We start from the raw sequence: 26,207 nt of genomic DNA, 5'->3' as shown, positions 1-26,207 counted from the left end.
CTAACCGGATCTCTAACCCTAGCCCTCAACATAACCCTAACCCTAGGTCCAATCGTAACCCTAACCGGATCTCTAACCCTAGCCCTCAACATAACACTAACCCTAGGTCCAATCGTGACCCTAACCGTCTCTCTAACCCTAGCCCTCAACATAACCCTAACCCTAGGTCCAATCGTAACCCTACCCGGATCTCTAACCCTAGCCCTCAACATAACCCTAACCCTAGGTCCAATCGTGACCCTCACCGGATCTATATCCCTAGCCCTCAACATAACCCTAACCCTAGGTCCAATCGGAACCCTAACCGGATCTCTAACCCTAGCCCTCAACATAACCCTAACACTAGGTCCAATCGTAACCCTAACCGGATCTCTAACCCTAGCCCTCAACATCACCCTAACCCTAGGTCCAATCGTAACCCTAGCCGGATCTCTAACCCTAGCCCTCAACATAACACTAACCCTAGGTCCAATCGTGACCCTAACCGTCTCTCTAACCCTAGCCCTCAACATAACCCTAACCCTAGGTCCAATCGTAACCCTACCCGGATCTCTAACCCTAGCCCTCAACATAACCCTAACCCTAGGTCCAATCGTGACCCTCACCGGATCTATATCCCTAGCCCTCAACATAACCCTAACCCTAGGTCCAATCGGAACCCTAACCGGATCTCTAACCCTAGCCCTCAACATAACCCTAACCCTAGGTCCAATCGTAATCCTAACCGTCTCTCTGACCCTAGCCCTCAACATAACCCTAACCCTAGGTCCAATCGTAACGCTAACCGGATCTCTAACCCTAGCCCTCAACATAACCCTAACCCTAGGTCCAATCGTAACCCTAACCGGATCTCTAACCCTAATCCTCAACATAACCCTAACCCTAGGACCAATCGTAACCCTAACCGGATCTCTAACCCTAGACCTCAACATAACCCTAACCCTAGATCCAATCGTAACCCTAACCGGATCTCTAACCCTAGCCCTCAACATAACCCTAACCCTAGGTCCAATCGTAACCCTAACCGGATCTCTAACCCTGCCCTCAACATAACCCTAACCCTAGGTCCAATCGTAACCCTAACCGTCTCTCTCACCCTAGCCCTCAACATAACCCTAACCCTAGGTCCAATCGTAACCCTAACCTGATCTCTAACCCTAGCCCTCAACATAACCCTAACCCTAGGTCCAATCGTAACCCTAACCGGATCTCTAACCCTAGCCCTCAACATAACCCTAACCCTAGGCCAATCGTAACCCTAACCGGATCTCTAACCCTAGCCCTCAACATAACCCTAACCCTAGGTCCAATCGTAACCCAACCGGATCTCTAACCCTAATCCTCAACATAACCCTAACCCTAGGACCAATCGTAACCCTAACCGGATCTCTAACCCTAGCCCTCAACATAACCCTAACCCTAGATCCAATCGTAACCCTAACCGGATCTCTTACCATAGCCCTCAACATAACCCTAACCCTAGGTCCAATCGTAACCCTAACCGGATCTCTAACCCTAGCCCTCAACATAACCCTAACCCTAGGTCCAATCGTAACCCTAACCGGATCTCTAACCCTAGCCATCAACATCACCATAAACCTAGGTCCAATCGTAACCCTAACCGGATATCTAACCCTCACCCTCAACATCACCCTAACCCTAGGTCCAATCGTAACCCTACTGGATCTCTAACCCTAGCCGTCAACATAACCCTAACCCTAGGTCCAAACGTGATCCTAACCGGATCTCTAACCCTAGCCTTCAACATCACCCTAACCCTAGGTCCAATCGTAACCCTAACCGGATCTCTAACCCTAGCCCTCAACATAACCCTAACCCTAGGTCCAATCGTAACCCTAACCGGATCTCTAACCCTAGCCCTCAACATAACACTAACCCTAGGTCCAATCGTGACCCTAACCGTCTCTCTAACCCTAGCCCTCAACACAACCCTAACCCTAGGTCCAATCGTAACCCTAACCGGATCTCTAACCCTAGCCCTCAACATAACCCTAACCCTAGGTCCAATCGTAACCCTAACCGGATCTCTAACCCTAGCCCTCAACATAACACTAACCCTAGGTCCAATCGTAACCCTAACCGGATCTCTAACCCTAGCCCTCAACATAACCCTAACCCTAGGTCCAATCGTAACCCTAACCGGATCTCTAACCCTAGCCCTCAACATAACACTAACCCTAGGTCCAATCGTGACCCTAACCGTCTCTCTAACCCTAGCCCTCAACATAACCCTAACCCTAGGTCCAATCGTAACCCTACCCGGATCTCTAACCCTAGTCCTCAACATAACCCTAACCCTAGGTCCAATCGTGACCCTCACCGGATCTATATCCCTAGCCCTCAACATAACCCTAACCCTAGGTCCAATCGGAACCCTAACCGGATCTCTAACCCTAGCCCTCAACATAACCCTAACACTAGGTCCAATCGTAACCCTAACCGGATCTCTAACCCTAGCCCTCAACATCACCCTAACCCTAGGTCCAATCGTAACCCTAACCGGATCTCTAACCCTAGCCCTCAACATAACCCTAACCCTAGGTCCAATCGTAACCCTAACCGGATCTCTAACCCTAGCCCTCAACATAACACAAACCCTAGGTCCAATCGTAACCCTAACCGGATCTCTAACCCTAGCCCTCAACATAACCCTAACCCTAGGTCCAATCGTAACCCTAACCGGATCTCTAACCCTAGCCCTCAACATAACACTAACCCTAGGTCCAATCGTGACCCTAACCGTCTCTCTAACCCTAGCCCTCAACATAACCCTAACCCTAGGTCCAATCGTAACCCTACCCGGATATCTAACCCTAGCCCTCAACATAACCCTAACCCTAGGTCCAATCGTGACCCTCACCGGATCTATATCCCTAGCCCTCAACATAACCCTAACCCTAGGTCCAATCGGAACCCTAACCGGATCTCTAACCCTAGCCCTCAACATAACCCTAACACTAGGTCCAATCGTAACCCTAACGGTCTCTCTAACCCTAGCCCTCAACATAACCCTAACCCTAGGTCCAATCGTAACCCAACCGGATCTCTAACCCTAATCCTCAACATAACCCTAACCCTAGGACCAATCGTAACCCTAACCGGATCTCTAACCCTAGCCCTCAACATAACCCTAACCCTAGATCCAATCGTAACCCTAACCGGATCTCTAACCATAGCCCTCAACATAACCCTAACCCTAGGTCCAATCGTAACCCTAACCGGATCTCTAACCCTAGCCCTCAACATAACCCTAACCCTAGGTCCAATCGTAACCCTAACCGGATCTCTAACCCTAGCCATCAACATCACCATAAACCTAGGTCCAATCGTAACCCTAACCGGATATCTAACCCTCGCCCTCAACATCACCCTAACCCTAGGTCCAATCGTAACCCTACTGGATCTCTAACCCTAGCCGTCAACATAACCCTAACCCTAGGTCCAAACGTGATCCTAACCGGATCTCTAACCCTAGCCTTCAACATCACCCTAACCCTAGGTCCAATCGTAACCCTAACCGGATCTCTAACCCTAGCCCTCAACATAACCCTAACCCTAGGTCCAATCGTAACCCTAACCGGATCTCTAACCCTAGCCCTCAACATAACCCTAACCCTAGGTCCAATCGTAACCCTAACCGGATCTCTAACCCTAGCCCTCAACATAACACTAACCCTAGGTCCAATCGTAACCCTAACCGGATCTCTAACCCTAGCCCTCAACATAACCCTAACCCTAGGTCCAATCGTAACCCTAACCGGATCTCTAACCCTAGCCCTCAACATAACACTAACCCTAGGTCCAATCGTGACCCTAACCGTCTCTCTAACCCTAGCCCTCAACATAACCCTAACCCTAGGTCCAATCGTAACCCTAACCCGATCTCTAACCCTAGCCCTCAACATAACCCTAACCCTAGGTCCAATCGTGACCCTCACCGGATCTATATCCCTAGCCCTCAAGATAACCCTAACCCTAGGTCCAATCGGAACCCTAACCGTCTCTCTAACCCTAGCCGTCAACATAACCCTAAACCTAGGTCCAATCGTAACCCTAACCGGATCTCTAACCCTAGCCCTCAACATAACCCTAACCCTAGGTCCAATGGTAACCCTAACCGGATCTCTAACCCTAGACCTCAACATAACCCTAACCCTAGGTCCAATCGTGACCCTAACCGGATCTCTAACCCAGCCCTCAACATAACCCTAACCCTAGGTCCAATCGTAAACCTAACCGTCTCTCTAACCCTAGCCCTCAACATAACCCTAACCCTAGGTCCCATCGTAACCCTAACCGGATCTCTAACCCTAGCCCTCAACATAACCCTAACCCTAGGTCCAATCGTAATTCTAACCGTCTCTCTGACCCTAGCCCTCAACATAACCCTAACCCTAGGTCCAATCGTAACCCTAACCGGATCTCTAACCCTAGCCCTCAACATAACCCTAACCCTAGGTCCAATCGTAACCCTAACCGGATCTCTAACCCTAATCCTCAACATAACCCTAACCCTAGGACCAATCGTAACCCTAACCGGATCTCTAACCCTAGCCCTCAACATAACCCTAACCCTAGATCCAATCGTAACCCTAACCGGATCTCTAACCCTAGCCCTCAACATAACCCTAACCCTAGGTCCAATCGTAACCCTAACCGGATCTCTAACCCTGCCCTCAACATAACCCTAACCCTAGGTCCAATCGTAACCCTAACCGTCTCTCTCACCCTAGCCCTCAACATAACCCTAACCCTAGGTCCAATCGTAACCCTAACCGGATCTCTAACCCTAGCCCTCAACATAACCCTAACCCTAGGTCCAATCGTAACCGTAACCGGATCTCTAACCCTAGCCCTCAACATAACCCTAAACCTAGGTCCAATCGTAACCGTAACCGGATCTCTAACCCTAGCCCTCAACATAACCCTAACCCTAGGTCCAATCGTAACTCTAACCGGATCTCTAAACCTATCCTTCAACATAACCCTAACCCTAGGTCCAATCGTAACCGTAACCGGATCTCTAACCCTAGCCCTCAACATAACCCTAACCCTAGGTCCAATCGTAACCCTACCCGGATCTCTAACCCTAGCCCTCAACATAACCCTAACCCTAGGTCCAATCGTAACCCTAACCGGATCTCTAACCCTAGCCCTCAACATAACCCTAACCCTAGGTCCAATCGTGACCCTAACCAGATCTCTAACCCTGCACTCAACATAATCCTAACCCTAGATCCAATCGTAACCCTAACCGGATCTCTAACCATAGCCCTCAACATAACCCTAACCCTAGGTCCAATCATAACCCTAACCGGATCTCTAACCCTAGCCCTCAACATAACCCTAACCCTAGGTCCAATCGTAACCCTAACCGGATCTCTAACCCTAGCCATCAACATCACCATAAACCTAGGTCCAATCGTAACCCTAACCGGATATCTAACCCTCGCCCTCAACATCACCCTAACCCTAGGTCCAATCGTAACCCTACTGGATCTCTAACCCTAGCCGTCAACATAACCCTAACCCTAGGTCCAAACGTGATCCTAACCGGATCTCTAACCCTAGCCTTCAACATCACCCTAACCCTAGGTCCAATCGTAACCCTAACCGGATCTCTAACCCTAGCCCTCAACATAACCCTAACCCTAGGTCCAATCGTAACCCTAACCGGATCTCTAACCCTAGCCCTCAACATAACACTAACCCTAGGTCCAATCGTGACCCTAACCGTCTCTCTAACCCTAGCCCTCAACATAACCCTAACCCTAGGTCCAATCGTAACCCTAACCGGATCTCTAACCCTAGCCCTCAACATAACCCTAACCCTAGGTCCAATCGTAACCCTAACCGGATCTCTAACCCTAGCCCTCAACATAACACTAACCCTAGGTCCAATCGTAACCCTAACCGGATCTCTAACCCTAGCCCTCAACATAACCCTAACCCTTGGTCCAATCGTAACCCTAACCGGATCTCTAACCCTAGCCCTCAACATAACACTAACCCTAGATCCAATCGTGACCCTAACCGTCTCTCTAACCCTAGCCCTCAACATAACCCTAACACTAGGTCCAATCGTAACCCTACCCGGATCTCTAACCCTAGCCCTCAACATAACCCTAACCCTAGGTCCAATCGTGACCCTCACCGGATCTATATCCCTAGCCCTCAACATAACCCTAACCCTAGGTCCAATCGGAACCCTAACCGGATCTCTAACCCTAGCCCTCAACATAACCCTAACCCTAGGTCCAATCGTAACCCTAACCGGATCTCTAACCCTAGCCCTCAACATAACCCTAACCCTAGATCCAATCGTAACCCTAACCATCTCTCTAACCCTAGCCCTCAACATCACCCTAACCCTAGGTCCAATCGTAACCCTACTGGATCTCTAACCCTAGCCGTAAACATAACCCTAACCCTAGGTCCAAACGTGATCCAAACCGGATCTCTAACCTTAGCCTTCAACATCACCCTAACCATAGGTCCAGTCATAACCCTAACCGGATCTCTAACCCTAGCCTTAAACATAACCCTAACTCTAGGTCCAATCGTGACCCTAACCGTCTCTCTAACCCTAGCCCTCAACATAACCCTAACCCTAGGTCCAATCGTAACCGTAACCGAATCTCTAATCCTAGCCCTCAACATAACCCTAACCCTAGGTCCAATCGGAACCCTAACCGGATCTCTAACCCTAGCCCTCAACATAACCCTAACCCTAGGTCCAATCGTAACCGTAACCGGATCTCTAACCCTAGCCCTCAACATAACCCTAACCCTAGGTCCAATCGTAACTCTAACCGGATCTCTAAACCTATCCCTCAACATAACCCTAACCCTAGGTCCAATCGTAACCGTAACCGGATCTCTAACCCTAGCCCTCAACATAACCCTAACCCTAGGTCCAATCGTAACCCTACCCGCATCTCTAACCCTAGCCCTCAACATAACCCTAACCCTAGGTCCAATCGTAACCCTAACCGGATCTCTAACCCTAGCCCTCAACATAACCTTAACCCTAGCTCCAATCGGAACCCTAACCGTCTCTCTAACCCTAGCCCTCAACATAACCCTAACCCTAGGTCCAATCGTAACCCTAACCGGATCTCTAACCCTAGCCCTCAACATAACCCTAACCCTAGGTCCAATCGTAACCCTAACCGGATCTCTAACCCTAGCCCTCAACATAACCCTAACCCTAGGTCCAATCGTAACCCTAACTGGATCTCTAACCCTAGCCCTCAACATAACCCTAACCCTAGGTCCAATCGTGACCCTAACCGGATCTCTAACCCTGCCCTCAACATAACCCTAACCCTAGGTCCAATTGTAACCCTAACCGTCTCTCTAACCCTAGCCCTCAACATAACCCTAACCCTAGGTCCAATCGTGACCCCAACCGGATCTCTAACCCTAGCCCTCAACATAACCCTAACCCTAAGTACAATCGTGACCCTCACCGGATCTATATCCCTAGCCCTCAACATAACCCTAACCCTAGGTCCAATCGTAACCCTAACCGCATCTCTAACCCTAGCCCTCAACATAACCCTAACCCTAGGTCCAATCGTAACCCTAAACGTATCTCTAACCCTAGCCCTCAACATAACCCTAACCCTAGGTCCAATCGTAACCCTAACCGGATCTCTAACCCTAGCCCTCAACATAACCCTAACCCTAGGTCCAATCGGAACCCTAACCGTCTCTCTAACCCTAGCCCTCAACATAACCCTAACCCTAGGTCCAATCGTAACCCTAACCGGATCTCTAACCCTAGCCCTCAACATAACCCTAACCCTAGGTCCAATCGTAACCCTAACCGGATCTCTAACCCTAGCCATAAACATCACCATAACCCTAGGTCCAATCGTAACCCTAACCGGATCTCTAACCCTAGCCCTCAAAAACACCCTAACCCTAGGTCCAATCGTAACCCTACTGGATCTCTAAACCTAGCCGTCAACATAACCCTAACCCTAGGTCCAAACGTGATCCTAACCGGATCTCTAACCCTAGCCTTCAACATCACCCTAACCCTAGGTCCAATCGTGACCCCAACCGGATCTCTAACCCTAGCCCTCAACATAACCCTAACCCTAAGTACAATCGTGACCCTCACCGGATCTATATCCCTAGCCCTCAACATAACCCTAACCCTAGGTCCAATCGTGACCCTAACCGTCTCTCTAACCCTAGCCCTCAACATAACCCTAACCCTAGGTCCCATCGTAACCCTACTGGATCTCTAACCCTAGCTGTAAACATAACCCTAACCCTAGGTCCAAACGTGATCCTAACCGGATCTCTAACCCTAGCCTTCAACATGACCCTAACCATAGGTCCAATCGTAACCCTAACCGGATCTCTAACCCTAGCCCTCAACATAACCCTAACTCTAGGTCCAATCGTGACCCTAACCGTCTCTCTAACCCTAGCCCTCAACATAACCCTAACCCTAGGTCCAATCGTAACCGTAACCGGATCTCTAACCCTAGCCCTCAACATACCCCTAACCCAAGGTCCAATCGTAACCCTAACCGGATCTCTAACCCTAGCCCTCAACATAACCCTAACCCTAGTTCCAATCGGAACCCTAACCGGATCTCTAACCCTAGCCCTCAACATAACCCTAACCCTAGGTCCAATCGGAACCCTAACCGGATCTCTAACCCTAGCCCTCAACATAACCCTAACCTTAGGTCCAATCGTAACCGTAACCGGATCTCTAACCCTAGCCCTCAACATAACCCTAACCCTAGGTCCAATCGTAACTCTAACCGGATCTCTAAACCTATCCTTCAACATAAACCTAACCCTAGGTCCAATCGTAACCGTAACCGGATCTCTAACCCTAGCCCTCAACATAACACTAAACCTAGGTCCAATCGTAACCCTACCCGGATCTCTATCCCTAGCCCTCAACATAACCCTAGCCCTAGGTCCAATCGTAACCCTAACCGGATCTCTAACCCTAGCCCTCAACATAACCCTAACCCTAGGTCCAATCGGAACCCTAACCGTCTCTCTAACACTAGCCGTCAACATAAGCCTAACCCTAGGTCCAATCGTAACCCTAACCGGATCTCTAACCCTAGCCCTCAACATAACCCTAACCCTAGGTCCAATCGTAACCGTAACCGGATCTCTAACCCTAGCCCTCAACATAACCCTAAACCTAGGTCCAATCGTAACCGTAACCGGATCTCTAACCCTAGCCCTCAACATAACCCTAACCCTAGGTCCAATCGTAACTCTAACCGGATCTCTAAACCTATCCTTCAACATAACCCTAACCCTAGGTCCAATCGTAACCGTAACCGGATCTCTAACCCTAGCCCTCAACATAACCCTAACCCTAGGTCCAATCGTAACCCTACCCGGATCTCTAACCCTAGCCCTCAACATAACCCTAACCCTAGGTCCAATCGTAACCCTAACCGGATCTCTAACCCTAGCCCTCAACATAACCCTAACCCTAGGTCCAATCGTGACCCTAACCAGATCTCTAACCCTGCACTCAACATAACCCTAACCCTAGGTACAATCGTAACCCTAACCGTCTCTCTAACCCTAGCCCTCAACATAACCCTAACCCTAGGTCCAATCGTGACCCTAACCGGATCTCTAACCCTAGCCCTCAACATAACCCTAACCCTAGGTCCAATCGTGACCCTCACCGGATATATATCCCTTGCCCTCAACATAACCCCAACCCTAGGTCCAATCGTAACCCTAACCGGATCTCTAACCCTAGCCCTCAACATAACCCTAACCCTAGGTCCAATCCTAACCCTAACCGGATCTCTAACTCTAGCCCTCAACATAACCCTAACCCTAGGTCCAATAGTAACCCTAACCGGATCTCTAACCCTAGCCCTCAACATAACCCTAACCCAAGGTCCAATCGTGACCCTAACCGGATCTCTAACCCTAGCCCTCAACATCACCATAAACCTAGGTCCAATCGTGACCCTCACCGGATCTATATCCCTAGCTCTCAACATAACCCAAACCCTAGGTCCAATCGTAACCCTAACCGGATCTCTAACCCTAGCCCTCAACATCACCCTAACCCTAGGTCCAATCGTAACCCTACTGGATCTCTAACCCTAGCCGTAAACATAACCCTAACCCTAGGTCCAAACGTGATCCTAACCGGATCTCTAACCCTAGCCTTCAACATCACCCTAACCATAGGTCCAATCGTAACCCTAACCGGATCTCTAACCCTAGCCCTCAACATAACCCTAACTCTAGGTCCAATCGTGACCCTAACCGTCTCTCTAACCCTAGCCCTCAACATAACCCTAACCCTAGTTCCAATCGTAACCGTAAACGGATCTCTAACCCTAGCCCTCAACATACCCCTAACCCTAGGTCCAATCGTAACCCTAACCGGATCTCTAACCCTAGCCCTCAACATAACCCTAACCCTACGTCCAATCGTAACCCTAACCGGATCTCTAACCCTAGCCCTCAACATAACCCTAACCCTAGGTCCAATCGGAACCCTAACCGGATCTCTAACCCTAGCCCTCAACATAACCCTAACCCTAGGTTCAATCGTAACCGTAACAGGATCTCTAACCCTAGCCCTCAACATAACCCTAACCCTAGGTCCAATCTTAACTCTAACCGGATCTCTAAACCTATCCCTCAACATAACCCTAACCCTAGGTCCAATCGTTACCGTAACCGGATATCTAACCATAGCCCTCAACATAACCCTAACCCTAGGTCCAATCGTAACCCTACCCCGATCTCTAACCCTAGCCCTCAACATAACCCTAACCCTAGGTCCAATCGTAACCCTAACCGGATCTCTATCCCTAGCCCTCAACATAACCCTAACCCTAGTTCCAATCGGAACCCTAACCGTCTCTCTAACCCTAGCCGTCAACATAACCCTAACCCTAGGTCCAATCGTAACCCTAACCGGATCTCTAACCCTAGCCCTCAACATAACCATAACCCTAGGTCCAATCCTAACCCTAACCGGATCTCTAACTCTAGCCCTCAACATAAACCTAACCCTAGGTCCAATCGTAACCCTAACGGGATCTCTAACCATAGCCCTCAACATAACCCTAAGCCTAGGTCCAATCGTGACCCTAACCGGATCTCTAACCCTGCCCTCAACATAACCCTAACCCTAGGTCCAATCGTAACCCTAACCGTCTCTCTAACCCTAGCCCTCAACATAACCCTAACCCTAGGTCCAATCGTGACCCTAACCGGATCTCTAACCCTAGCCCTCAACATAACCCTAACCCTAGGTCCAATCGTGACCCTCCCCGGATCTATATCCCTAGCCCTCAACATAACCCTAACCCTAGGTCCAATCGGAACCCTAACCGGATCTCTAACCCTAGCCCTCAACATAACCCTAATACTAGGTCCAATCGTAACCCTAACCGGATCTCTAACCCTAGCCCTCAACATCACCCTAACCCTAGGTCCAATCGTAACCCTACTGGATCTCTAACCCTAGCCGTAAACATAACCCTAACCCTAGGTCCAAACGTGATCCTAACCGGATCTCTAACCCTAGCCTTCAACATCACCCTAACCATAGGTCCAACCGTAACCCTAACCGGATCTCTAACCCTAGCCCTCAACATAACCCTAACCCTAGGTCCAATCGGAACCCTAACCGGATCTCTAACCCTAGCCCTCAACATAACCCTAACCCTAGGTCCAATCGTAACCGTAACCGGATCTCTAACCCTAGCCCTCAACATAACCCTAACCCTAGGTCCAATCTTAACTCTAACCGGATCTCTAAACCTATCCCTCAACATAACCCTAACCCTAGGTCCAATCGTTACCGTAACCGGATATCTAACCCTAGCCCTCAACATAACCCTAACCCTAGGTCCAATCGTAACCCTACCCCGATCTCTAACCCTAGCCCTCAACATAACCCTAACCCTAGGTCCAATCGTAACCCTAACCGGATCTCTATCCCTAGCCCTCAACATAACCCTAACCCTAGGTCCAATCGGAACCCTAACCGTCTCTCTAACCCTAGCCGTCAACATAACCCTAACCCTAGGTCCAATCGTAACCCTAACCGGATCTCTAACCCTAGCCCTCAACATAACCATAACCCTAGGTCCAATCCTAACCCTAACCGGATCTCTAACTCTAGCCCTCAACATAACCCTAACCCTAGGTCCAATCGTAACCCTAACGGGATCTCTAACCATAGCCCTCAACATAACCCTAACCCTAGGTCCATTCGTGACCCTAACCGGATCTCTAACCCTGCCCTCAACATAACCCTAACCCTAGGTCCAATCGTAACCCTAACCGTCTCTCTAACCCTAGCCCTCAACATAACCCTAACCCTAGGTCCAATCGTGACCCTAACGGGATCTCTAACCCTAGCCCTCAACATAACCGTAACCCTAGGTCCAATCGTGACCCTCACCGGATCTATATCCCTAGCCCTCAACATAACCCTAACCCTAGGTCCAATCAGAACCCTAACCGGATCTCTAACCCTAGCCCTCAACATAACCCTAATACTAGGTCCAATCGTAACCCTAACCGGATCTCTAACCCTAGCCCTCAACATAACCCAAACCCTAGGTCCAATCGTAACCCTAACCGGATCTCTAACCCTAGCCCTCAACATAACCCTAACCCTAGGTCCAATCGTAACTCTAACCGGATCTCTAAACCTATCCCTCAACATAACCCTAACCCTAGGTGCAATCGTAACCGTAACCGGATCTCTAACCCTAGCCCTCAACATAACCCTAACCCTAGGTCCAATCGTAACCCTACCCGCATCTCTAACCCTAGCCCTCAACATAACCCTAACCCTAGGTCCAATCGTAACCCTAACCGGATCTCTAACCCTAGCCCTCAACATAACCTTAACCCTAGCTCCAATCGGAACCCTAACCGTCTCTCTAACCCTAGCCCTCAACATAACCCTAACCCTAGGTCCAATCGTAACCCTAACCGGATCTCTAACCCTAGCCCTCAACATAACCCTAACCCTAGGTCCAATCGTAACCCTAACCGGATCTCTAACCCTAGCCCTCAACATAACCCTAACCCTAGGTCCAATCGTAACCCTAACTGGATCTCTAACCCTAGCCCTCAACATAACCCTAACCCTAGGTGCAATCGTGACCCTAACCGGATCTCTAACCCTGCCCTCAACATAACCCTAACCCTAGGTCCAATTGTAACCCTAACCGTCTCTCTAACCCTAGCCCTCAACATAACCCTAACCCTAGGTCCAATCGTGACCCCAACCGGATCTCTAACCCTAGCCCTCAACATAACCCTAACCCTAAGTACAATCGTGACCCTCACCGGATCTATATCCCTAGCCCTCAACATAACCCTAACCCTACGTCCAATCGTAACCCTAACCGGATCTCTAACCCTAGCCCTCAACATAACCCTAACCCTAGGTCCAATCGTAACCCTAAACGTATCTCTAACCCTAGCCCTCAACATAACCCTAACCCTAGGTCCAATCGTAACCCTAACCGGATCTCTAACCCTAGCCCTCAACATAACCCTAACCCTAGGTCCAATCGGAACCCTAACCGTCTCTCTAACCCTAGCCCTCAACATAACCCTAACCCTAGGTCCAATCGTAACCCTAACCGGATCTCTAACCCTAGCCCTCAACATAACCCTAACCCTAGGTCCAATCGTAACCCTAACCGGATCTCTAACCCTAGCCATAAACATCACCATAACCCTAGGTCCAATCGTAACCCTAACCGGATCTCTAACCCTAGCCCTCAACAACACCCTAACCCTAGGTCCAATCGTAACCCTACTGGATCTCTAAACCTAGCCGTCAACATAACCCTAACCCTAGGTCCAAACGTGATCCTAACCGGATCTCTAACCCTAGCCTTCAACATCACCCTAACCCTAGGTCCAATCGTGACCCCAACCGGATCTCTAACCCTAGCCCTCAACATAACCCTAACCCTAAGTACAATCGTGACCCTCACCGGATCTATATCCCTAGCCCTCAACATAACCCTAACCCAAGGTCCAATCGTGACCCTAACCGTCTCTCTAACCCTAGCCCTCAACATAACCCTAACCCTAGGTCCAATCGTAACCCTAACCGGATCTCTAACCCTAGCCCTCAACATACCCCTCACCCTAGGTCCCATCGTAACCCTACTGGATCTCTAACCCTAGCTGTAAACATAACCCTAACCCTAGGTCCAAACGTGATCCTAACCGGATCTCTAACCCTAGCCTTCAACATGACCCTAACCATAGGTCCAATCGTAACCCTAACCGGATCTCTAACCCTAGCCCTCAACATAACCCTAACTCTAGGTCCAATCGTGACCCTAACCGTCTCTCTAACCCTAGCCCTCAACATAACCCTAACCCTAGGTCCAATCGTAACCGTAACCGGATCTCTAACCCTAGCCCTCAACATACCCCTAACCCAAGGTCCAATCGTAACCCTAACCGGATCTCTAACCCTAGCCCTCAACATAACCCTAACCCTAGTTCCAATCGGAACCCTAACCGGATCTCTAACCCTAGCCCTCAACATAACCCTAACCCTAGGTCCAATCGGAACCCTAACCGGATCTCTAACCCTAGCCCTCAACATAACCCTAACCCTAGGTCCAATCGTAACCGTAACCGGATCTCTAACCCTAGCCCTCAACATAACCCTAACCCTAGGTCCAATCGTAACTCTAACCGGATCTCTAAACCTATCCTTCAACATAAACCTAACCCTAGGTCCAATCGTAACCGTAACCGGATCTCTAACCCTAGCCCTCAACATAACACTAAACCTAGGTCCAATCGTAACCCTACCCGGATCTCTATCCCTAGCCCTCAACATAACCCTAGCCCTAGGTCCAATCGTAACCCTAACCGGATCTCTAACCCTAGCCCTCAACATAACCCTAACCCTAGGTCCAATCGGAACCCTAACCGTTTCTCTAACACTAGCCGTCAACATAAGCCTAACCCTAGGTCCAATCGTAACCCTAACCGGATCTCTAACCCTAGCCCTCAACATAACCCTAACCCTAGGTCCAATCGTAACCGTAACCGGATCTCTAACCCTAGCCCTCAACATAACCCTAAACCTAGGTCCAATCGTAACCGTAACCGGATCTCTAACCCTAGCCCTCAACATAACCCTAACCCTAGGTCCAATCGTAACTCTAACCGGATCTCTAAACCTATCCTTCAACATAACCCTAACCCTAGGTCCAATCGTAACCGTAACCGGATCTCTAACCCTAGCCCTCAACATAACCCTAACCCTAGGTCCAATCGTAACCCTACCCGGATCTCTAACCCTAGCCCTCAACATAACCCTAACCCTAGGTCCAATCGTAACCCTAACCGGATCTCTAACCCTAGCCCTCAACATAACCCTAACCCTAGGTCCAATCGTGACCCTAACCAGATCTCTAACCCTGCACTCAACATAACCCTAACCCTAGGTACAATCGTAACCCTAACCGTCTCTCTAACCCTAGCCCTCAACATAACCCTAACCCTAGGTCCAATCGTGACCCTAACCGGATCTCTAACCCTAGCCCTCAACATAACCCTAACCCTAGGTCCAATCGTGACCCTCACCGGATATATATCCCTTGCCCTCAACATAACCCCAACCCTAGGTCCAATCGTAACCCTAACCGGATCTCTAACCCTAGCCCTCAACATAACCCTAACCCTAGGTCCAATCCTAACCCTAACCGGATCTCTAACTCTAGCCCTCAACATAACCCTAACCCTAGGTCCAATAGTAACCCTAACCGGATCTCTAACCCTAGCCCTCAACATAACCCTAACCCTAGGTCCAATCGTAACCCTAACCGTCTCTCTAACCCTAGCCCTCAACATAACCCTAACCCAAGGTCCAATCGTGACCCTAACCGGATCTCTAACCCTAGCCCTCAACAAAACCCTAACCCTAGGTCCAATCGTGACCCTCACCGGATCTATATCCCTAGTTCTCAACATAACCCAAACCCTAGGTCCAATCGTAACCCTAACCGGATCTCTAACCCTAGCCTTCAACATCACCCTAACCCTAGGTCCAATCGTAACCCTACTGGATCTCTAACCCTAGCCGTAAACATAACCCTAACCCTAGGTCCAAACGTGATCCTAACCGGATCTCTAACCCTAGCCTTCAACATCACCCTAACCATAGGTCCAATCGTAACCCTAACCGGATCTCTAACCCTAGCCCTCAACATAACCCTAACTCTAGGTCCAATCGTGACCCTAACCGTCTCTCTAACCCTAGCCCTCAACATAACCCTAACCCTAGTTCCAATCGTAACCGTAACCGGATCTCTAACCCTAGCCCTCAACATACCCCTAACCCTAGGTCCAATCGTAACCCTAACCGGATCTCTAACCCTAGCCCTCAACATAACCCTAACCCTACGTCCAATCGTAACCCTAACCGGATCTCTAACCCTAGCCCTCAACATAACCCTAACCCTAGGTCCAATCGGAACCCTAACCGGATCTCTAACCCTAGCCCTCAACATAACCCTAACCCTAGGTCCAATCGCAACCGTAACAGGATCTCTAACCCTAGCCCTCAACATAACCCTAACCCTAGGTCCAATCTTAACTCTAACCGGATCTCTAAACCTATCCCTCAACATAACCCTAACACCAAGGTCCAATCGTTACCGTAACCGGATATCTAACCATAGCCCTCAACATAACCCTAACCCTAGGTCCAATCGTAACCCTACCCCGATCTCTAACCCTAGCCCTCAACATAACCCTAACCCTAGGTCCAATCGTAACCCTAACCGGATCTCTATCCCTAGCCCTCAACATAACTCTAACCCTAGGTCCAATCGGAACCCTAACCGTCTCTCTAACCCTAGCCGTCAACATAACCCTAACCCTAGGTCCAATCGTAACCCTAACCGGATCTCTAACCCTAGCCCTCAACATAACCATAACCCTAGGTCCAATCCTAACCCTAACCGGATCTCTAACTCTAGCCCTCAACATAACCCTAACCCTAGGTCCAATCGTAACCCTAACGGGATCTCTAACCATAGCCCTCAACATAACCCTAAGCCTAGGTCCAATCGTGACCCTAACCGGATCTCTAACCCTGCCCTCAACATAACCCTAACCCTAGGTCCAATCGTAACCCTAACCGTCTCTCTAACCCTAGCCCTCAACATAACCCTAACCCTAGGTCCAATCGTGACCCTAACCGGATCTCTAACCCTAGCCCTCAACATAACCCTAACCCTAGGTCCAATCGTGACCCTCACCGGATCTATATCCCTAGCCCTCAACATAACCCTAACCCTAGGTCCAATCGGAACCCTAACCGGATCTCTAACCCTAGCCCTCAACATAACCCTAATACTAGGTCCAATCGTAACCCTAACCGGATCTCTAACCCTAGCCCTCAACATCACCCTAACCCTAGGTCCAATCGTAACCCTACTGGATCTCTAACCCTAGCCGTAAACATAACCCTAACCCTAGGTCCAAACGTGATCCTAACCGGATCTCTAACCCTAGCCTTCAACATCACCCTAACCATAGGTCCAACCGTAACCCTAACCGGATCTCTAACCCTAGCCCTCAACATAACCCTAACCCTAGGTCCAATCGGAACCCTAACCGGATCTCTAACCCTAGCCCTCAACATAACCCTAACCCTAGGTCCAATCGTAACCGTAACCGGATCTCTAACCCTAGCCCTCAACATAACCCTAACCCTAGGTCCAATCTTAACTCTAACCGGATCTCTAAACCTATCCCTCAACATAACCCTAACCCTAGGTCCAATCGTTACCGTAACCGGATATCTAACCCTAGCCCTCAACATAACCCTAACCCTAGGTCCAATCGTAACCCTACCCCGATCTCTAACCCTAGCCCTCAACATAACCCTAACCCTAGGTCCAATCGTAACCCTAACCGGATCTCTATCCCTAGCCCTCAACATAACCCTAACCCTAGGTCCAATCGGAACCCTAACCGTCTCTCTAACCCTAGCCGTCAACATAACCCTAACCCTAGGTCCAATCGTAACCCTAACCGGATCTCTAACCCTAGCCCTCAACATAACCATAACCCTAGGTCCAATCCTAACCCTAACCGGATCTCTAACTCTAGCCCTCAACATAACCCTAACCCTAGGTCCAATCGTAACCCTGACGGGATCTCTAACCATAGCCCTCAACATAACCCTAACCCTAGGTCCATTCGTGACCCTAACCGGATCTCTAACCCTGCCCTCAACATAACCCTAACCCTAGGTCCAATCGTAACCCTAACCGTCTCTCTAACCCTAGCCCTCAACATAACCCTAACCCTAGGTCCAATCGTGACCCTAACGGGATCTCTAACCCTAGCCCTCAACATAACCTTAACCCTAGGTCCAATCGTGACCCTCACCGGATCTATATCCCTAGCCCTCAACATAACCCTAACCCTAGGTCCAATCAGAACCCTAACCGGATCTCTAAACCTAGCCCTCAACATAACCCTAATACTAGGTCCAATCGTAACCCTAACCGGATCTCTAACCCTAGCCCTCAACATAACCCAAACCCTAGGTCCAATCGTAACCCTAACCGGATCTCTAACCCTAGCCCTCAACATAACCCTAACCCTAGGTCCAATCGGAACCCTAACCGGATCTCTATACCTAGCCCTCAACATAACCCTAACCCTAGGTCCAATCGTAACCGTAACCGGATCTCTAACACTAGCCCTCAACATAACCCTAACCCTAGGTCTAATCGTAACTCTAACCGGATCTCTAAAGCTATCCCTCAACATAACCCTAACCCTAGGTCCAATCGTAACCGTAACCGGATCTCTAACCCTAGCCCTCAACATAACCCTAACCCTAGGTCCAATCGTAACCCTACCCGGATCTCTAACCCTAGCCCTCAACATAACCCTAACCCTAGGTGCAATCGTAACCCTAACCGGATCTCTAACCCTAGCCCTCAACATAACCCTAACCCTAGGTCCAATCGTAACCCTAACCGGATCTCTAACCCTAGCCCTCAACATAACCCTAACCCTAGGTCCAATCGTAACCCTAACCGGATCTCTAACCCTAGCCCTCAACATAACCCTAACCCTAGGTCCAATCGTAACCCTAACCGGATCTCTAACCCTAGCCCTCAACATAACCCTAACCCTAGGTCCAATCGTGACCCTAACCGTATCTCTAACCCTGCCCTCAACATAACCCTAACCCTAGGTCCAATCGGAACCCTAACCGGATCTCTAACCCTAGCCCTCAACATAACCCTAATACTAGGTCCAATCGTAACCCTAACCGGATCTCTAACCCTAGCCCTCAACATAACCCTAACCCTAGATCCAATCGTAACACTAACCGGATCTCTAACCCTAGCCCTCAACATCACCCTAACCCTAGGTCCAATCGTAACCCTACTGGATCTGTAACCCTAGCCGTAAACATAACCCTAACCCTAGGTCCAAACGTGATCCTCACCGGATCTCTAACCCTAGCCTTCAACATCACCCTAACCATAGGTCCAATCGTAACCCTAACCGGATCTCTAACCCTAGCCCTCAACATAACCCTAACTCTAGGTCCAATCGTGACCCTAACCGTCCCTCTAACCCTAGCCCTCAACATAACCCTAACCCTAGGTCCAATGGTAACCGTAACCGGATCTCTAACCCTAGCCCTCAACATAACCCTAACCCTAGGTCCAATCGTAACCCTAACCGGATCTCTAACCCTAATCCTCAACATAACCCTAACCCTAGGACCAATCGTAACCCTAACCGGATCTCTAACCCTAGCCTTCAACATAACCCTAACCCTAGATCCAATCGTAACCCTAACCGTCTCTCTAACCCTAGCCCTCAACATAACCCAAACCCTAGGTCCAATCGTAACACTAACCGGATCTCTAACCCTAGCCCTCAACATCACCCTAATCCTAGGTCCAATCGTAACCCTACTGGATCTCTAACCCTAGCCGTAAACATAACCCTAACCCTAGGTCCAAACGTGATCCTAACCAGATCTCTAACCCTAGCCTTCAACATAACCCTAACCCTAGGTCCAATCGTAACCCTAACCGGATCTCTAACCCTAGCCCTCAACATAACCCTAACCCTAGGTCCAATCGGAACCCTAACCGTCTCTCTAACCCTAGCCCTCAACATAACCCTAACCCTAGGTCCAATCGTAACCGTAACCGGATCTCTAACCCTAGCCCTCAACATAACCCTAAACCTAGGTCCAATCGTAACCGTAACCGGATCTCTAACCCTAGCCCTCAACATAACCCTAACCCTAGGTCCAATCGTAACTCTAACCGGATCTCTAAACCTATCCTTCAACATAACCCTAACCCTAGGTCCAATCGTAACCGTAACCGGATCTCTAACCCTAGCCCTCAACATAACCCTAACCCTAGGTCCAATTGTAACCCTACCCGGATCTCTAACCCTAGCCCTCAACATAACCCTAACCCTAGGTCCAATCGTAACCCTAACCGGATCTCTAACCCTAGCCCTCAACATAACCCTAACCCTAGGTCCAATCGTGACCCTAACCAGATCTCTAACCCTGCACTCAACATAACCCTAACCCTAGGTACAATCGTAACCCTAACCGTCTCTCTAACCCTAGCCCTCAACATAACCCTAACCCTAGGTCCAATCGTGACCCTAACCGGATCTCTAACCCTAGCCCTCAACATAACCCTAACCCTAGGTCCAATCGTGACCCTCACCGGATATATATCCCTAGCCCTCAACATAACCCCAACCCTAGGTCCAATCGTAACCCTAACCGGATCTCTAACCCTAGCCCTCAACATAACCCTAACCCTAGGTCCAATCCTAACCCTAACCGGATCTCTAACTCTAGCCCTCAACATAACCCTAACCCTAGGTCCAATAGTAACCCTAACCGGATCTCTAACCCTAGCCCTCAACATAACCCTAACCCTAGGTCCAATCGTAACCCTAACCGTCTCTCTAACCCTAGCCCTCAACATAACCCTAACCCAAGGTCCAATCGTGACCCTAACCGGATCTCTAACCCTAGCCCTCAACATAACCCTAACCCTAGGTCCAATCGTGACCCTCACCGGATCTATATCCCTAGCTCTCAACATAACCCAAACCCTAGGTCCAATCGTAACCCTAACAGGATCTCTAACACTAGCCCTCAACATCACCCTAACCCTAGGTCCAATCGTAACCCTACTGGATCTCTAACCCTAGCCGTAAACATAACCCTAACCCTAGGTCCAAACGTGATCCTAACCGGATCTCTAACCCTAGCCTTCAACATCACCCTAACCATAGGTCCAATCGTAACCCTAACCGGATCTCTAACCCTAGCCCTCAACATAACCCTAACTCTAGGTCCAATCGTGACCCTAACCGTCTCTCTAACCCTAGCCCTCAACATAACCCTAACCCTAGTTCCAATCGTAACCGTAACCGGATCTCTAACCCTAGCCCTCAACATACCCCTAACCCTAGGTCCAATCGTAACCCTAACCGGATCTCTAACCCTAGCCCTCAACATAACCCTAACCCTACGTCCAATCGTAACCCTAACCGGATCTCTAACCCTAGCCCTCAACATAACCCTAACCCTAGGTCCAATCGGAACCCTAACTGGATCTCTAACCCTAGCCCTCAACATAACCCTAACCCTAGGTCCAATCGTAACCGTAACAGGATCTCTAACCCTAGCCCTCAACATAACCCTAACCCTAGGTCCAATCTTAACTCTAACCGGATCTCTAAACCTATCCCTCAACATAACCCTAACCCTAGGTCCAATCGTTACCGTAACCGGATATCTAACCATAGCCCTCAACATAACCCTAACCCTAGGTCCAATCGTAACCCTACCCCGATCTCTAACCCTAGCCCTCAACATAACCCTAACCCTAGGTCCAATCGTAACCCTAACCGGATCTCTATCCCTAGCCCTCAACATAACCCTAACCCTAGGTCCAATCGGAACCCTAACCGTCTCTCTAACCCTAGCCGTCAACATAACCCTAACCCTAGGTCCAATCGTAACCCTAACCGGATCTCTAACCCTAGCCCTCAACATAACCATAACCCTAGGTCCAATCCTAACCCTAACCGGATCTCTAACTCTAGCCCTCAACATAACCCTAACCCTAGGTCCAATCGTAACCCTAACGGGATCTCTAACCATAGCCCTCAACATAACCCTAACCCTAGGTCCAATCGTGACCCTAACCGGATCTCTAACCCTGCCCTCAACATAACCCTAACCCTAGGTCCAATCGTAACCCTAACCGTCTCTCTAACCCTAGCCCTCAACATAACCCTAACCCTAGGTCCAATCGTGACCCTAACCGGATCTCTAACCCTAGCCCTCAACATAACCCTAACCCTAGGTCCAATCGTGACCCTCACCGGATCTATATCCCTAGCCCTCAACGTAACCCTAACCCTAGGTCCAATCGGAACCCTAACCGGATCTCTAACCCTAGCCCTCAACATAACCCTAATACTAGGTCCAATCGTAACCCTAACCGGATCTCTAACCCTAGCCCTCAACATCACCCTAACCCTAGGTCCAATCGTAACCCTACTGGATCTCTAACCCTAGCCGTAAACATAACCCTAACCCTAGGTCCAAACGTGATCCTAACCGGATCTCTAACCCTAGCCTTCAACATCACCCTAACCATAGGTCCAACCGTAACCCTAACCGGATCTCTAACCCTAGCCCTCAACATAACCCTAACTCTAGGTCCAATCGTGACCCTAACCGTCTCTCTAACCCTAGCCCTCAACATAACCCTAACCCTAGTTCCAATCGTAACCGTAACCGGATCTCTAACCCTAGCCCTCAACATACCCCTAACCCTAGGTCCAATCGTAACCCTAACCGGATCTCTAACCCTAGCCCTCAACATAACCCTAACCCTACGTCCAATCGTAACCCTAACCGGATCTCTAACCCTAGCCCTCAACATAACCCTAACCCTAGGTCCAATCGGAACCCTAACCGGATCTCTAACCCTAGCCCTCAACATAACCCTAACCCTAGGTCCAATCGTAACCGTAACCGGATCTCTATCCCTAGCCCTCAACATAACCCTAACCCTAGGTCCAATCTTAACTCTAACCGGATCTCTAAACCTATCCCTCAACATAACCCTAACCCTAGGTCCAATCGTTACCGTAACCGGATATCTAACCCTAGCCCTCAACATAACCCTAACCCTAGGTCCAATCGTAACCCTACCCCGATCTCTAACCCTAGCCCTCAACATAACCCTAACCCTAGGTCCAATCGTAACCCTAACCGGATCTCTATCCCTAGCCCTCAACATAACCCTAACCCTAGGTCCAATCGGAACCCTAACCGTCTCTCTAACCATAGCCCTCAACATAACCCTAACCCTAGGTCCATTCGTGACCCTAACTGGATCTCTAACCCTGCCCTCAACATAACCCTAACCCTAGGTCCAATCGTAACCCTAACCGTCTCTCTAACCCTAGCCCTCAACATAACCCTAACCCTAGGTCCAATCGTGACCCTAACGGGATCTCTAACCCTAGCCCTCAACATAACCCTAACCCTAGGTCCAATCGTGACCCTCACCGGATCTATATCCCTAGCCCTCAACATAACCCTAACCCTAGGTCCAATCAGAACCCTAACCGGATCTCTAACCCTAGCCCTCAACATAACCCTAATACTAGGTCCAATCGTAACCCTAACCGGATCTCTAACCCTAGCCCTCAACATAACCCAAACCCTAGGTCCAATCGTAACCCTAACCGGATCTCTAACCCTAGCCCTCAACATAACCCTAACCCTAGGTCCAATCGGAACCCTAACCGGATCTCTATACCTAGCCCTCAACATAACCCTAACCCTAGGTCCAATCATAACCGTAACCGGATCTCTAACCCTAGCCCTCAACATAACCCTAACCCTAGGTCTAATCGTAACTCTAACCGGATCTCTAAAGCTATCCCTCAACATAACCCTAACCCTAGGTCCAATCGTAACCGTAACCGGATCTCTAACCCTAGCCCTCAACATAACCCTAACCCTAGGTCCAATCGTAACCCTACCCGGATCTCTAACCCTAGCCCTCAACATAACCCTAACCCTAGGTGCAATCGTAACCCTAACCGGATCTCTAACCCTAGCCCTCAACATAACCCTAACCCTAGGTCCAATCGTAACCCTAACCGGATCTCTAACCCTAGCCCTCAACATAACCCTAACCCTAGGTCCAATCGTAACCCTAACCGGATCTCTAACCCTAGCCCTCAACATAACCCTAACCCTAGGTCCAATCGTAACCCTAACCGGATCTCTAACCCTAGCCCTCAACATAACCCTAACCCTAGGTCCAATCGTGACCCTAACCGTATCTCTAACCCTGCCCTCAACATAACCCTAACCCTAGGTCCAATCGGAACCCTAACCGGATCTCTAACCCTAGCCCTCAACGTAACCCTAACCCTAGGTCCAATCGTAACCCTAACCGGATCTCTAACCCTAGCCCTCAACATAACCCTAACCCTAGGTCCAATCGTGACCCTAACCGGATCTCTAACCCTAGCCCTCAACATAACCCTAACCCTAGGTCCAATCGTGACCCTCACCGGATCTATATCCCTAGCCCTCAACGTAACCCTAACCCTAGGTCCAATCGGAACCCTAACCGGATCTCTAACCCTAGCCCTCAACATAACCCTAATACTAGGTCCAATCGTAACCCTAACCGGATCTCTAACCCTAGCCCTCAACATCACCCTAACCCTAGGTCCAATCGTAACCCTACTGGATCTCTAACCCTAGCCGTAAACATAACCCTAACCCTAGGTCCAAACGTGATCCTAACCGGATCTCTAACCCTAGCCTTCAACATCACCCTAACCATAGGTCCAACCGTAACCCTAACCGGATCTCTAACCCTAGCCCTCAACATAACCCTAACTCTAGGTCCAATCGTGACCCTAACCGTCTCTCTAACCCTAGCCCTCAACATAACCCTAACCCTAGTTCCAATCGTAACCGTAACCGGATCTCTAACCCTAGCCCTCAACATACCCCTAACCCTAGGTCCAATCGTAACCCTAACCGGATCTCTAACCCTAGCCCTCAACATAACCCTAACCCTACGTCCAATCGTAACCCTAACCGGATCTCTAACCCTAGCCCTCAACATAACCCTAACCCTAGGTCCAATCGGAACCCTAACCGGATCTCTAACCCTAGCCCTCAACATAACCCTAACCCTAGGTCCAATCGTAACCGTAACCGGATCTCTATCCCTAGCCCTCAACATAACCCTAACCCTAGGTCCAATCTTAACTCTAACCGGATCTCTAAACCTATCCCTCAACATAACCCTAACCCTAGGTCCAATCGTTACCGTAACCGGATATCTAACCCTAGCCCTCAACATAACCCTAACCCTAGGTCCAATCGTAACCCTACCCCGATCTCTAACCCTAGCCCTCAACATAACCCTAACCCTAGGTCCAATCGTAACCCTAACCGGATCTCTATCCCTAGCCCTCAACATAACCCTAACCCTAGGTCCAATCGGAACCCTAACCGTCTCTCTAACCATAGCCCTCAACATAACCCTAACCCTAGGTCCATTCGTGACCCTAACCGGATCTCTAACCCTGCCCTCAACATAACCCTAACCCTAGGTCCAATCGTAACCCTAACCGTCTCTCTAACCCTAGCCCTCAACATAACCCTAACCCTAGGTCCAATCGTGACCCTAACGGGATCTCTAACCCTAGCCCTCAACATAACCCTAACCCTAGGTCCAATCGTGACCCTCACCGGATCTATATCCCTAGCCCTCAACATAACCCTAACCCTAGGTCCAATCAGAACCCTAACCGGATCTCTAACCCTAGCCCTCAACATAACCCTAATACTAGGTCCAATCATAACCCTAACCGGATCTCTAACCCTAGCCCTCAACATAACCCAAACCCTAGGTCCAATCGTAATCCTAACCGGATCTCTAACCCTAGCCCTCAACATAACCCTAACCCTAGGTCCAATCGGAACCCTAACCGGATCTCTATACCTAGCCCTCAACATAACCCTAACCCTAGGTCCAATCATAACCGTAACCGGATCTCTAACCCTAGCC

The sequence above is a fragment of the Miniopterus schreibersii genome (assembly GCF_964146895.1).
Source record: "Miniopterus schreibersii genome assembly, chromosome: 8".
NCBI lineage: Eukaryota > Metazoa > Chordata > Mammalia > Chiroptera > Miniopteridae > Miniopterus > Miniopterus schreibersii.
This window is presented reverse-complemented; position numbering follows the sequence as displayed.